General features: G+C 46.2%; 1 pseudogene; it reads right to left on the bottom strand.

The window, feature by feature from the left end:
• Positions 1-1,227: 1,227 nt before the first annotated feature.
• LOC142568073 (U2 spliceosomal RNA) lies at positions 1,228-1,409 on the bottom strand (annotated as a pseudogene).
• Between the last annotated feature and the right edge of the window lie 8,774 nt (positions 1,410-10,183).

Raw genomic sequence — 10,183 nt, 5'->3', positions numbered from 1 at the left:
CTAGGGTACTATTATTTGAACCCAACAGCGCTGTTGCAGAAAATTACGTATTGCAGGCAAAGCTAAGCACCACTAAAAGTGCTGGCCACTGAAATAGCGCGGTCTATTCATTGAATCCCGTTTTAAACAAGCCTTGTGTGTCGGTTTCAACCTGGTCACAAGGTGTCGTAGAGCCGTGTCTTCCGGGCAGACAGAATAATGGCATTTTTTCGGGTTCATCAGCCGATTAGAAACTAAGCTCTAGTTATAGGCAGTCGTCGCGGCCACTTGTTCTTTTCCCAGAAGGGGGCCAACGTTTTCCAGGCTGCCCTGCAGCTGGACCCATTGTGTGTGAAGGCGTCGAACCTGTACGGGGCGGTTCTGCTTATTCCGGGTGAGCTGGCGGAGGTGATTCTGCTGCTGCGCTTCTCCTACACGTTGAGCTCCGATCCGGCGCAGGTGCAGCGAGAAACTTGTGAGAGCAGGCTGCTCCTGTTCATCCAGTGGCCGGAAGACGTCAATTGCGGCAGATATATCTCGCGCACAAGGGATTCTTAATGTTTAGAATTGCATTTCGAGCGGTATATGGGTCTTAGCATAATCGGCGAAGTGGAGGTGTGTTCTTGCGGAATATCCGCGGGAGGGAACACGTCAAATGCCGTCTGCCGATAGGATGACTGCCGGCATACGCAGCATTATTTAAGCAGTTAGCTTACGAAGGCTGGCTTATCTTGGAGGTCCAACTGTTCAGATTTTGCAGGGAGGAAGTTTTCAGTGTGCTTCATTTCTAATTTGTTGTTTTCACTGGATTCGTTTGTTTCTATACGGTTCGCTCTTTAGGAGCCTATGCTTTGGTTGGCCACCGGTGCTTGTTTCTACAAGTTGCTGATTATAGGTATTTGGCACTTAACTATAAGCCTCTTTGGGTTCAGTAATTTTTGATGTGGGGAGCTCACCCACACACCATTTCTTCTTGCTAAACATCAACGCTACCAACGGCATAGCTGGGTTATTTTCGCGCATAGAAGCAGTTACCTTATCACTTAAGGCTCTGACAGGTGCACTGTGTAGTTTAACATCCGGACATGCCCATGCTTAATGCAGGAAACAGTTTTCTTTAGCCAATGTAGCTTCGAATAAAATACGAATATTCGAAAAGAAGGGCGTTGAAAACGTTTACTCGAGTGCAGTCTATTACAGCCAAGCTTTATAGGGCTAGTCTTCAGCAAATCGATGTCCGTAGACCGAAAACCGTCGGCCGATCCCGAAGATAGTGCGATACCGGGCCGACCCACGGCGGAGGGGCAGCAGGCTTCAAGCACTCTGCGAACTGGCAAAAATAACCTTCATATCTTGGGTCCAAATTAAGCTGATAAGAACAGATACTACACTTTGTCCCGCATCGGCAACGTGTGCGTTCGCAAAGCGCTCTGTTTGTCAGCGTTCCAAGCGCTTGCGTATCTCCTTTCCTTCCGCTCTCCCGTGGTGGTGGTCCCGTCGAAACGTCACGCGTATCTAGTTTCCTCCGGCTCCTCGGGCAGCGGTCCTGTCGTCCACGCGAATATATATAAAGATCATGGTAAATGAGTCCGTACCTACTTTCATATTTCTGTTTCACCTCTGTGAAGTATGCTAAACAGGTTCGCTGGTCATCCACTCTTGGTCATACAATGGCTAACGATTTATTAGTATTTCACTTGAGGCATACGTTGTTATTTTACACCTAGCGCACTCATCAATTCAACTCGAGTTTGACTTCTCATCCATCAAATGTTAGGCCATTCGTTTAATGCTGGATTTTCCCGCTGTTTTCGGATGCTGTGGCCCAGATAACAGTGACCGACCAGTCCGTGATCTATACAGTCTAGCGGACTATTCTTTTAAATAAAAATTTACGTGCCACATCCACGAAATGAATATGAGGCTCGTCGTAGTGGGGGCCTACAGAATAACTTTGCCTATGCGGGTTTTTTTAACGTGCACCTGAATCTAAGTGCAGGTACGTTTTTGATTTCGCCCCCATCGCGATGCGACAATCACTACCGCGATGGAACACACGACTTCGAGGTCAGCAGGGCAATGCCATATGCACTAAGCTTCCGCGGCGGGTGCACGAAAAAATCCAATGCGCGATGCTCTGTAACCAAGTCAGCAATATCGCGATTACGTCACCAGAGACCAAGACATATTTCAATGCGGCATCATCGAAACCACCAATCTGCTACACATTATGAGCGCCGACCCTTACGAGCTGCTTTATATCTATTCTTTCGCGCTTCATTTTGTGAATGTAGGATATGGCGAATTCTGAAGAATTTCTTGATTAGTAATATCGAGTGAGCGGCGTTCTTGGGAAGACTATACGAACGGGCTTGCTATTCTGTGCTGAACAGCGAATGCTGAAAACGAATGACGAGGATAGCCGAGACGTCTTGTTTCGTCCACCATCGTCATTTTTTTTTAGATGATCGAATAACTTGGTCCTAAAGAAATTAATCTAACGAAAAAAAAACAGAAGAAAGTTTTAATTTGTGAAGTTTAACATCGTGAAAATGCAATGTGGTTTGTGGTGCACGCCATAGTGGTGGGTTCCGGATTATTTTGGATACCCGTTGGTAGTTTGACGTGCACATAAAGCACGGTGCTCGAGACTCTTTTTTCATTTCGCCTCCATCGGAATGGGGCACTGCGCTCACAAATGGAACCTGTCACCTCATGCTTGGCAGCAGAACGCAATAGGCACTGAGACACCACGGTGGGTCAGAAGTTTTTCTACGTCGTGTGCGAGGTTCTTGATGTTTCGTTATTGCGCTAAATTGGTGCATTTATCTTTGGGGGGAATGCTGAAAAACTCTGTGTGGTTAGTGTTGACCGAATGTAAATTCGTGGGGGAGGGGGGTGCTATATACTGTAACGATTCTATTTTAATTTTTTTTCATTTCTTGCTTTGGGTCATTGAACGGTGCTACGCTGCACCTACGCGTTGTTACTATCATATCGGCCCGTCCTGAGTGGTGGATGTTGAGAAATAAACAGAACCTAAAGAATGGAGTCCTTGCTATATATCGGCCCTGTTTGACCCTGGTAATTGACCTAACGTGATGTTATCGCAGAGCATGCTAGAAGTTGGATTGCACAATATTTGGGCGGGATACGCAGAAGAGAAATACGCACAGGGGAGTCCTGCATGGAGCTATCGGTTTATTCCCTTGTCAGCGGAATAAATAAAACCAGATGCTCAACGGGGAAGAAAAATAAAAATACAAACAAACTTTCACAAAAAGGTCCGTCCACCAATACTAAGCCGGCTTTCTCGCATGATCGTTTGGATGCACTCGAAGTCGCAGTAGAAAGGAACGAGGATACATTTGGCTGCGTGATGCCGAGAGCTGCAGCCAAACGACCATGGGAAGAAGCCGGCTTGGTATTGGTGATTTGTCCTTTCTGTAAAAATTTGTTGGTATCTTTTCGGTCTTCCGTTTTCAATATCTCTTGAGTTTATTCCGTTGACAAGGGAATAAATCGATAGTAGCAAGCAAAGCTCTGTTGTGCGTCTTATTCTTCTTTGTGTCCCGTCAAAATATTGCGGAATCCAACTTCTCGAATGCTATACCAACATCCCAGTTTGCAACCGTGCTCAGAGTACGGTTTTAATCTTCATTGCGAAAATGTCACCAGCATTGAAGCGATAAATATATAGCTCTCACAACGATCTATATAGGATTTTTTGTCCACCTTTTCGCTAATCACGTCGTGCAGCTCAATGTGGCGCTCTTCTGGCATCGAGCTCAGCGCGAGGGACTAACAGGAGGCACAGAACCATCGCCGGAAGTTGCGGACCATAGAGCGGGCCGGTCACCCGCTATCGGGGCAGGTGAGCCTGACGATCCCCGAGATGATGGCCGTTGCTGAGCCCTGCATTGAGCTGCCTTTCACGAACGACATCAACCGAGAGGAGCCCAAGCATCCGTACCTGCTTAGCGAATAGACTACGCTGCCGAGGCGGGCTACATAGAAGACGGCCTCAAGGCTCGCTGTCTCGGTGCCTTGGATCCACGGCTGGAGGGCTGTGTGCACAGTCACCTGACGCGGGAGGCTCGCCAGGGCGAATATATGTTGCTTAATCATAGAAACAGTGTGGAAGAATCGGAGCGAAAGGCACGGGAACAGGGACTCCTTACGGAAAATAGCCAAACCGTCTGTCATTGCGGGAGCTTCAATCGAAAGGCTGGCCAAAGTGCGCGTGGTACGGTGCGGAAGCCGTTCATGCATTTGGTACTACATGATATGTCAGTGCAGTTGAGGACTTCGTCTGGTTTAGCCAGGAAGTACGACGGCTACACTCTAAAAGGACGATTTATAATAAACATGGGTATATTGTTGTAAGCGCGTGCGTACTTCTGTGATTTCTTGCATGTGGAACACGACTTCAATTTATCTTCTCTCTGGGTCTGAAATTGTGGGGGATAACGTCCAGAAGCTGCACAGTAGGTATGGGGCGGAGGTTGCCTTAATTGGGGAAGAGAAAGAGAGAGAAAGATGGAGGGAGAGATGATAAGGGGTTTTGTGTTTATTTTAATCAGGGGTTCTTCAATTAAGATGCAGCCAAAGCACAGCGCACAGGGGTTGTTGCATTCTGCTCCCAGCTGAATGCGCCCGTCATGGCGAAGGATCGAAAGCGCACCTTCGTGTTTGGTTCATATATCGCTACATTTTCACGTAACATGTTTTGTTCTACTACTTATTCAGACGTGGCTCAGGCCTATTACTATACATAAGTGGTACGAGCTTTTCTGTATGTTGACACATTTTTAGTGATTTCAAAAACGTGCGCTCTTGTGATGCCCACAAATTCAAAGGGTGAAATTATTGTGTTGCTTTCACAATTTGACAAATGACTTCAACATGACAAACGGGAGCTTTTATTTTTTCCTTTATGACAGTATCTCCCTATTTATTCATTCAAGAAACCTTGGTTACTTTTCCTTCTTTCTGTAAATTTTGGCACTGCACTTTGATGCAAAAAAAATGCAGTGACATCTGCGTGGACATAATCATGAACCTCTTGAGTTACCGGGACTAAGCTAATAAAAATATTACCAAACAGGGGAAAGAACTGATCCTCGAGGAAATCCTCGCCTTCTTGTATAGTTATGTTGAAACATCACTTTGAAAACAATCAAACTCTCAATATCTCCGAAATTTTCAATTACAGGCAAATATGTATCGTGGGAAGCCTTTACGTTGCATTGCATCGGTAATATTGTCATTTGCGCCTAGCAAGCGGCATACTGCTCGCTAGCAGGGGCGTAGCCAGGGAAGGGGGCGTATGGGGCTTCAGCCACTCCCGAAATTTTTTCGTGCTGTCATGTAGAGCCGACCATAACAGCCCATGCGCCGGAAATCATTCTTGATTTCGACTAGAATGCCTTTTTTATGCTCGAAAAGACATTCCGGCGCGAAAATTGCGAACTCAGGCTGAATTTCGTGGCAACTGCCATGCACCTGGAGTCACATAACACAATGAGCCCTATCTGAGCATAAAGTTTCAAAGGCGTTTTGATGGCGAGCGGGCTTGTCGTGGCATCTCGCAGAGGCCGCAGAATCTACAGAGCTCATGGATTTTACTTTCGAAACCTTATGGGCATCAAGTTCCCATAAACTTTTGATGCGAAAGGTGCACTGACATTTCGAAAGTCGGGCTTTAGATTTTGAATTCCGTAACTTTGTGGGCTTAATGTTCTTTTAAACATTTGATAACAAATGTTCATTGACTTTTCTAAAGTCATACATCGCACCATAAAACGAGACAAGCGAAATCAACAAACTATCATACAAGTTGGCAAAGTGCGCAGCGAGATTCTATGAGACGAAGCGTTGTGGTGGTTCATTTGCGCCGTCATGTCGCAGAAAAGAATATGAACAAGTTTTTCACCTACGCCAAATCATCAATGTCTAAACAGTAAAGCCAGCGAAGATAACTACGTTCTTATTTATTTTTTCTGCTTTGACTTTTATTCGCGACGACACATTCAGCCTCTTCAGTTTTCTTGCTCACGCTACTCGCGGGCTGCCAGAGCTAGCCAGAGCGTATGCGTTGTTCTTGTGTTGCCCCGACCGCCGCGCCGCGCACTTTGGTGCGTGTTCGTTTTTCTTAGGCCGAGTTGATTTCGGCCTGCGAAGGCTTTGGTCGTTTCCTGGCTAGCAGAGGAGAAAAAGAAACAATGGTCGCTCACCGCCATCACTGTGGGGACTCGATGGACTGCAACGCCTCTGCTTGAGGTCATTACTTTGATGTTATTGAAACCTCTCCGGAAAGTCTTGCCTCGCCGGTGTAGGATACCGAGCAGTATGCGTATGATTCTCTGTAGACCAAGCGTCTCAAGTTTCCTCCGATATTCCTGCCGCATTAGGTGCCCAAAGTAGGCATTCGATTTAGGCCTACTAGGCTTTACATTGCGTTTTTTTTTACTTCGGTGGCACCGCCCCCCAAAGAAACAAAGACGTTGTGGCGCAGCGAATTGTCGCATGGTGAAATTTCGATTTTCTTGAGGACACCTTTGGGCTCAAGAAGCCTGGTCTAACAGTAAAGTTTATTTCTCTCTCTCTCGCTTTTCCGGAAAGTGATGCCACCACAGGACTCTGATACTCTTACTATACTAATTCAATAGTCAATTATGTGAACACTTCAGGTGCATTCCTGCCAACGCCGTCATGTTCCGTGTAAACTCCTAGAGCTGAAATCGAAAGTTTGACGGCAGCACGTCTGCCTGGAGAAATACATGCTGAATGAACGCGAAAAGATGGCGTCATTTCAAGGGCTGAACGACTACTACTACAAGCAAGAATATCGGAGTTCAAGGTTAGGGTCCGTATGCTGGAAAATGATACCTTCTATGCCCGTCACCGACTAGAGTTCCTGTGCCCAGCCGAATTCGCTTCAATACAGCTACACGCTATATTTCAAGCAAGCGTCAGAACACGAAATAACGACGTCATGCACAATGCCAAGCTGCAAAGGCTGCGCCCATCCTGAAACGGTACGTCCCGAAGTTTACGAAGAGAGGCTGTACACAATCTCTGTTCCTATAAGCCTGACAAAGCGGAACTCTCGGTCCCGAGCCTTGGTCTAAACTTTAGCACAGGGCCCACACGAGATAAGAAGAAGCTGATTTGCGCTGTTGAAAAGACTGTAAGTCAAGCCGACGCCACTAGACGTGACGAAGCTCGCACGCGTGTTATTAATGTGCTTTCTAGGCTTCAAAATTCTTCTGCAAACTCCGCGCTGTCGCTAGAGGAGCATGAGGCTATCGACCGGCTTCCATGCAATCCAGACATTGCCATTCTTCTGGCTGACAAAGGAAATGCAACTATTTTGCCTGATGGTGGTGACTAAACCAAAAAGATGCGGGCACCGGTTAGTGACGCGAATACCTACACACGCCTGACGCGTGATCCCACAGGAAAACTGCAAAGAGACTTCCAAAAGCTCCTAGCTGATGACTTTCATTTGGTCCCGCCCAGCACTAATGACTCCATTACGGACTACTTTGTCACAACGAATCAGCTCCTGCTCTTTATGGCCTACCAAAGATACACAAGCAACGTGTTCCTATACGGCCCATTGTTGACTACACTAGCTCACCTCTGTACAAGCTTTCCGGTTTCTGACACCCGATCATTTCGCCGCTCGTTGTAAAAATCGGTGCTCATATACGCAATTCAGGCGACATTATTGAAGAGATACGGCACGTCATGGTTTCATTTGATGTTAAGTCACTATTCACAAGCGCTGCAGTAAAACTGGCTGTAAAGGTTTGCACCGCTGCCTTCGAAGCTGACGGGTCGCGGACCGATAGGTCTCCGATTGACGTTTCAGACCTGTGCTGTCTCCTTAGGTTTGGTTTGTAGAATACATACTTCGTCTTTCAACAGAATATTTACCTGCAAACCCATGATACGGCTATGAGTGCATCTAGATCAATTTCTGCTGCGAATCTAGTCTTAGAGGATGTCGAACGTCGGGCGTTTGCATCTTTTGCCCCCTTTCCAGAGGTTTTCCTGGAATATGTAGTTGATTGCTTCTGCATAATTCACAAGGGTGCCCTCGCTGCCTTCACTGCTCGTCTTAACAGCGTGGAACAGGCGATTCAGCTTACTGTCGAGCAAGAAGGATACGCTTGTCTACCGTTTCTTGATGTTATTGTCAAGCGTGGTGACGCTGGCCTTTCTTCGAATGTCTACAGGAAAGCCACACATACAGGCCGGTACGTGCACTTCAACTCGGTACATCCGCTTTCACACAAAAGGTCTGTTCCTGCAACAAGAATTTCAGCGAGCAAAACCGTTTGAGCAAGACAGGAGGACTGGACGCGCCATATTGGGAGCATCTGTGAAGATTTAAGAACCTATGGCTACCTTCCGTCCTTTTTGTCCACGGTAAGGGAAGAAGTGTCACACTCAGAAAGACAGCATTCTACGTCGTCTCCGAAGAAGTGAGCTGCCATTCCATATGTCCTTGGCACAAGTCAGACCATTGCTGGTATCATGCGCAGGTACGACGTCAAAATTGCGCACGTGCCTACTCGCAAACTAAGAACCGTTGTAATAAACGTAAAAGACGAATTGCCACAGGAAAATTTTCCGAGTGTATTCTGCGCCATAACGTGCAAGAACTGTGATTACAAGTATATCGGTGAGATAGGTGACTTCAAGAAACGTGTGAAACAATATGAGCATGACTCCAAGAAACGGCACGTGGCTTTGAGTGCCCGTGACGAACATGTGGAATCTACAGGTCACAATATTGACTGGGCAAGTGCACGTGTCCTGGCCAAGGAAAAGTCGCTTTCGTCACGCGAGCATTTAGAATCCTTGCACATACAGACCACGGCGCACACGCTGAATAGTAATAACGGGACACTTCCGACGGTGTGCACTCGCTGCTTGCGTCATGTACTGAAACGTACTTAAATAAGTTGTATCTCTGTTATGGGTTTTATTGTGAACAAGGCTCCCGTATGGGGAACCAAAACGTCATTGAATTTTCAGTTATCTTGGTACATCTCTTCGCTCTTATTCATGAAAGTTAGAGGGCGATAACATCGTCACCGCGTGCCGCATGCTGTACCTGCGAGTGAAAGCGTAGGGAGGAGGGGGGATAGGTGAGACGATGATGGTGTGCGCTAGGGAGAAAAGCGGGGAGGAAGTGCACCGCCTTTCGTCGCGCGCGATGCATTGGGCAAAGTAGAGGAGGGGGACGGCGACGGACCTCAGGATTCTGTGATCTGTGAATTTGTGATTGCGCAACATGTTCATTTGTCTTGTTTGATGCATTATACACAGTGCCTTTTGTTTAGATACGTAGATTTATTGGAGACGTATACGTATATTTAAATATCTTGTTGCGAGCGTTTGTGTATAGATGCGGTGAACTTTGTTTACAGTAAAACTTTCTTGCCCTTTCTCAGGCTGTATCTTCGCATTTGTATATTCCATTTTATTTTCGCATTTCTAATGTATATTTTGCAGAACTGCTTTCTATAAGTTCTCTCTGCTGCGACGATAATTTGGGTGCAATTACTCACAATACACGACCGCTGACTGCTGCTCCTGCGCAATACGTTGGAACGAAGGACAGCGCCATTGAGATTTTTCTCTGGCCGTTGCATATGTACAAAAATGTAAAGCAGGTCTTTAATTACAATGTTTAATTAAAATATTTGTTCTCAACTTGTTCCTTTCATGGCATTCTCGTTTTTCATATCAGCGGCATGCACTCCTTTGCTGGTTTTGAACTGATATAGTTCTAGAGCTCGGGTGACGTTTTCTTTTAAATAGACAAAAAATGTGGAAGTATTGATATCAGTTACTTCTGAACCAATTTTTTGGGAGATACGAACATATCCTTTTACGAAAACATATGTATTTTACATGTCTTGACAGTGCGTAGCGCTCGAGAATTCGTTTGCAGCATCTTTGACAATGTCAATGCAGTTATCATTGATGTATTTGATCCCTCGAGAAATTCTTTAACGAGCAGGCCGAGCTGGAACGTGAGCTCCCCGGAACGAAATTTCTGATTACGCCACTGCTCGGTAGGTCTATGTGGACAGGCTAAATTGAGCACCCAGGCCTACCCATATGACTAGGCCTTAGAATGAAATAACCAGACACGAATTTCGCAACGCCTACATTCAAAACC

The sequence above is a fragment of the Dermacentor variabilis genome, chromosome 1 (assembly GCF_050947875.1).
Source record: "Dermacentor variabilis isolate Ectoservices chromosome 1, ASM5094787v1, whole genome shotgun sequence".
Taxonomy (NCBI): domain Eukaryota; kingdom Metazoa; phylum Arthropoda; class Arachnida; order Ixodida; family Ixodidae; genus Dermacentor; species Dermacentor variabilis.
The sequence above is the reverse complement of the archived record's forward strand: the minus strand, read 5'-3'. Positions and strand labels throughout refer to the sequence as shown.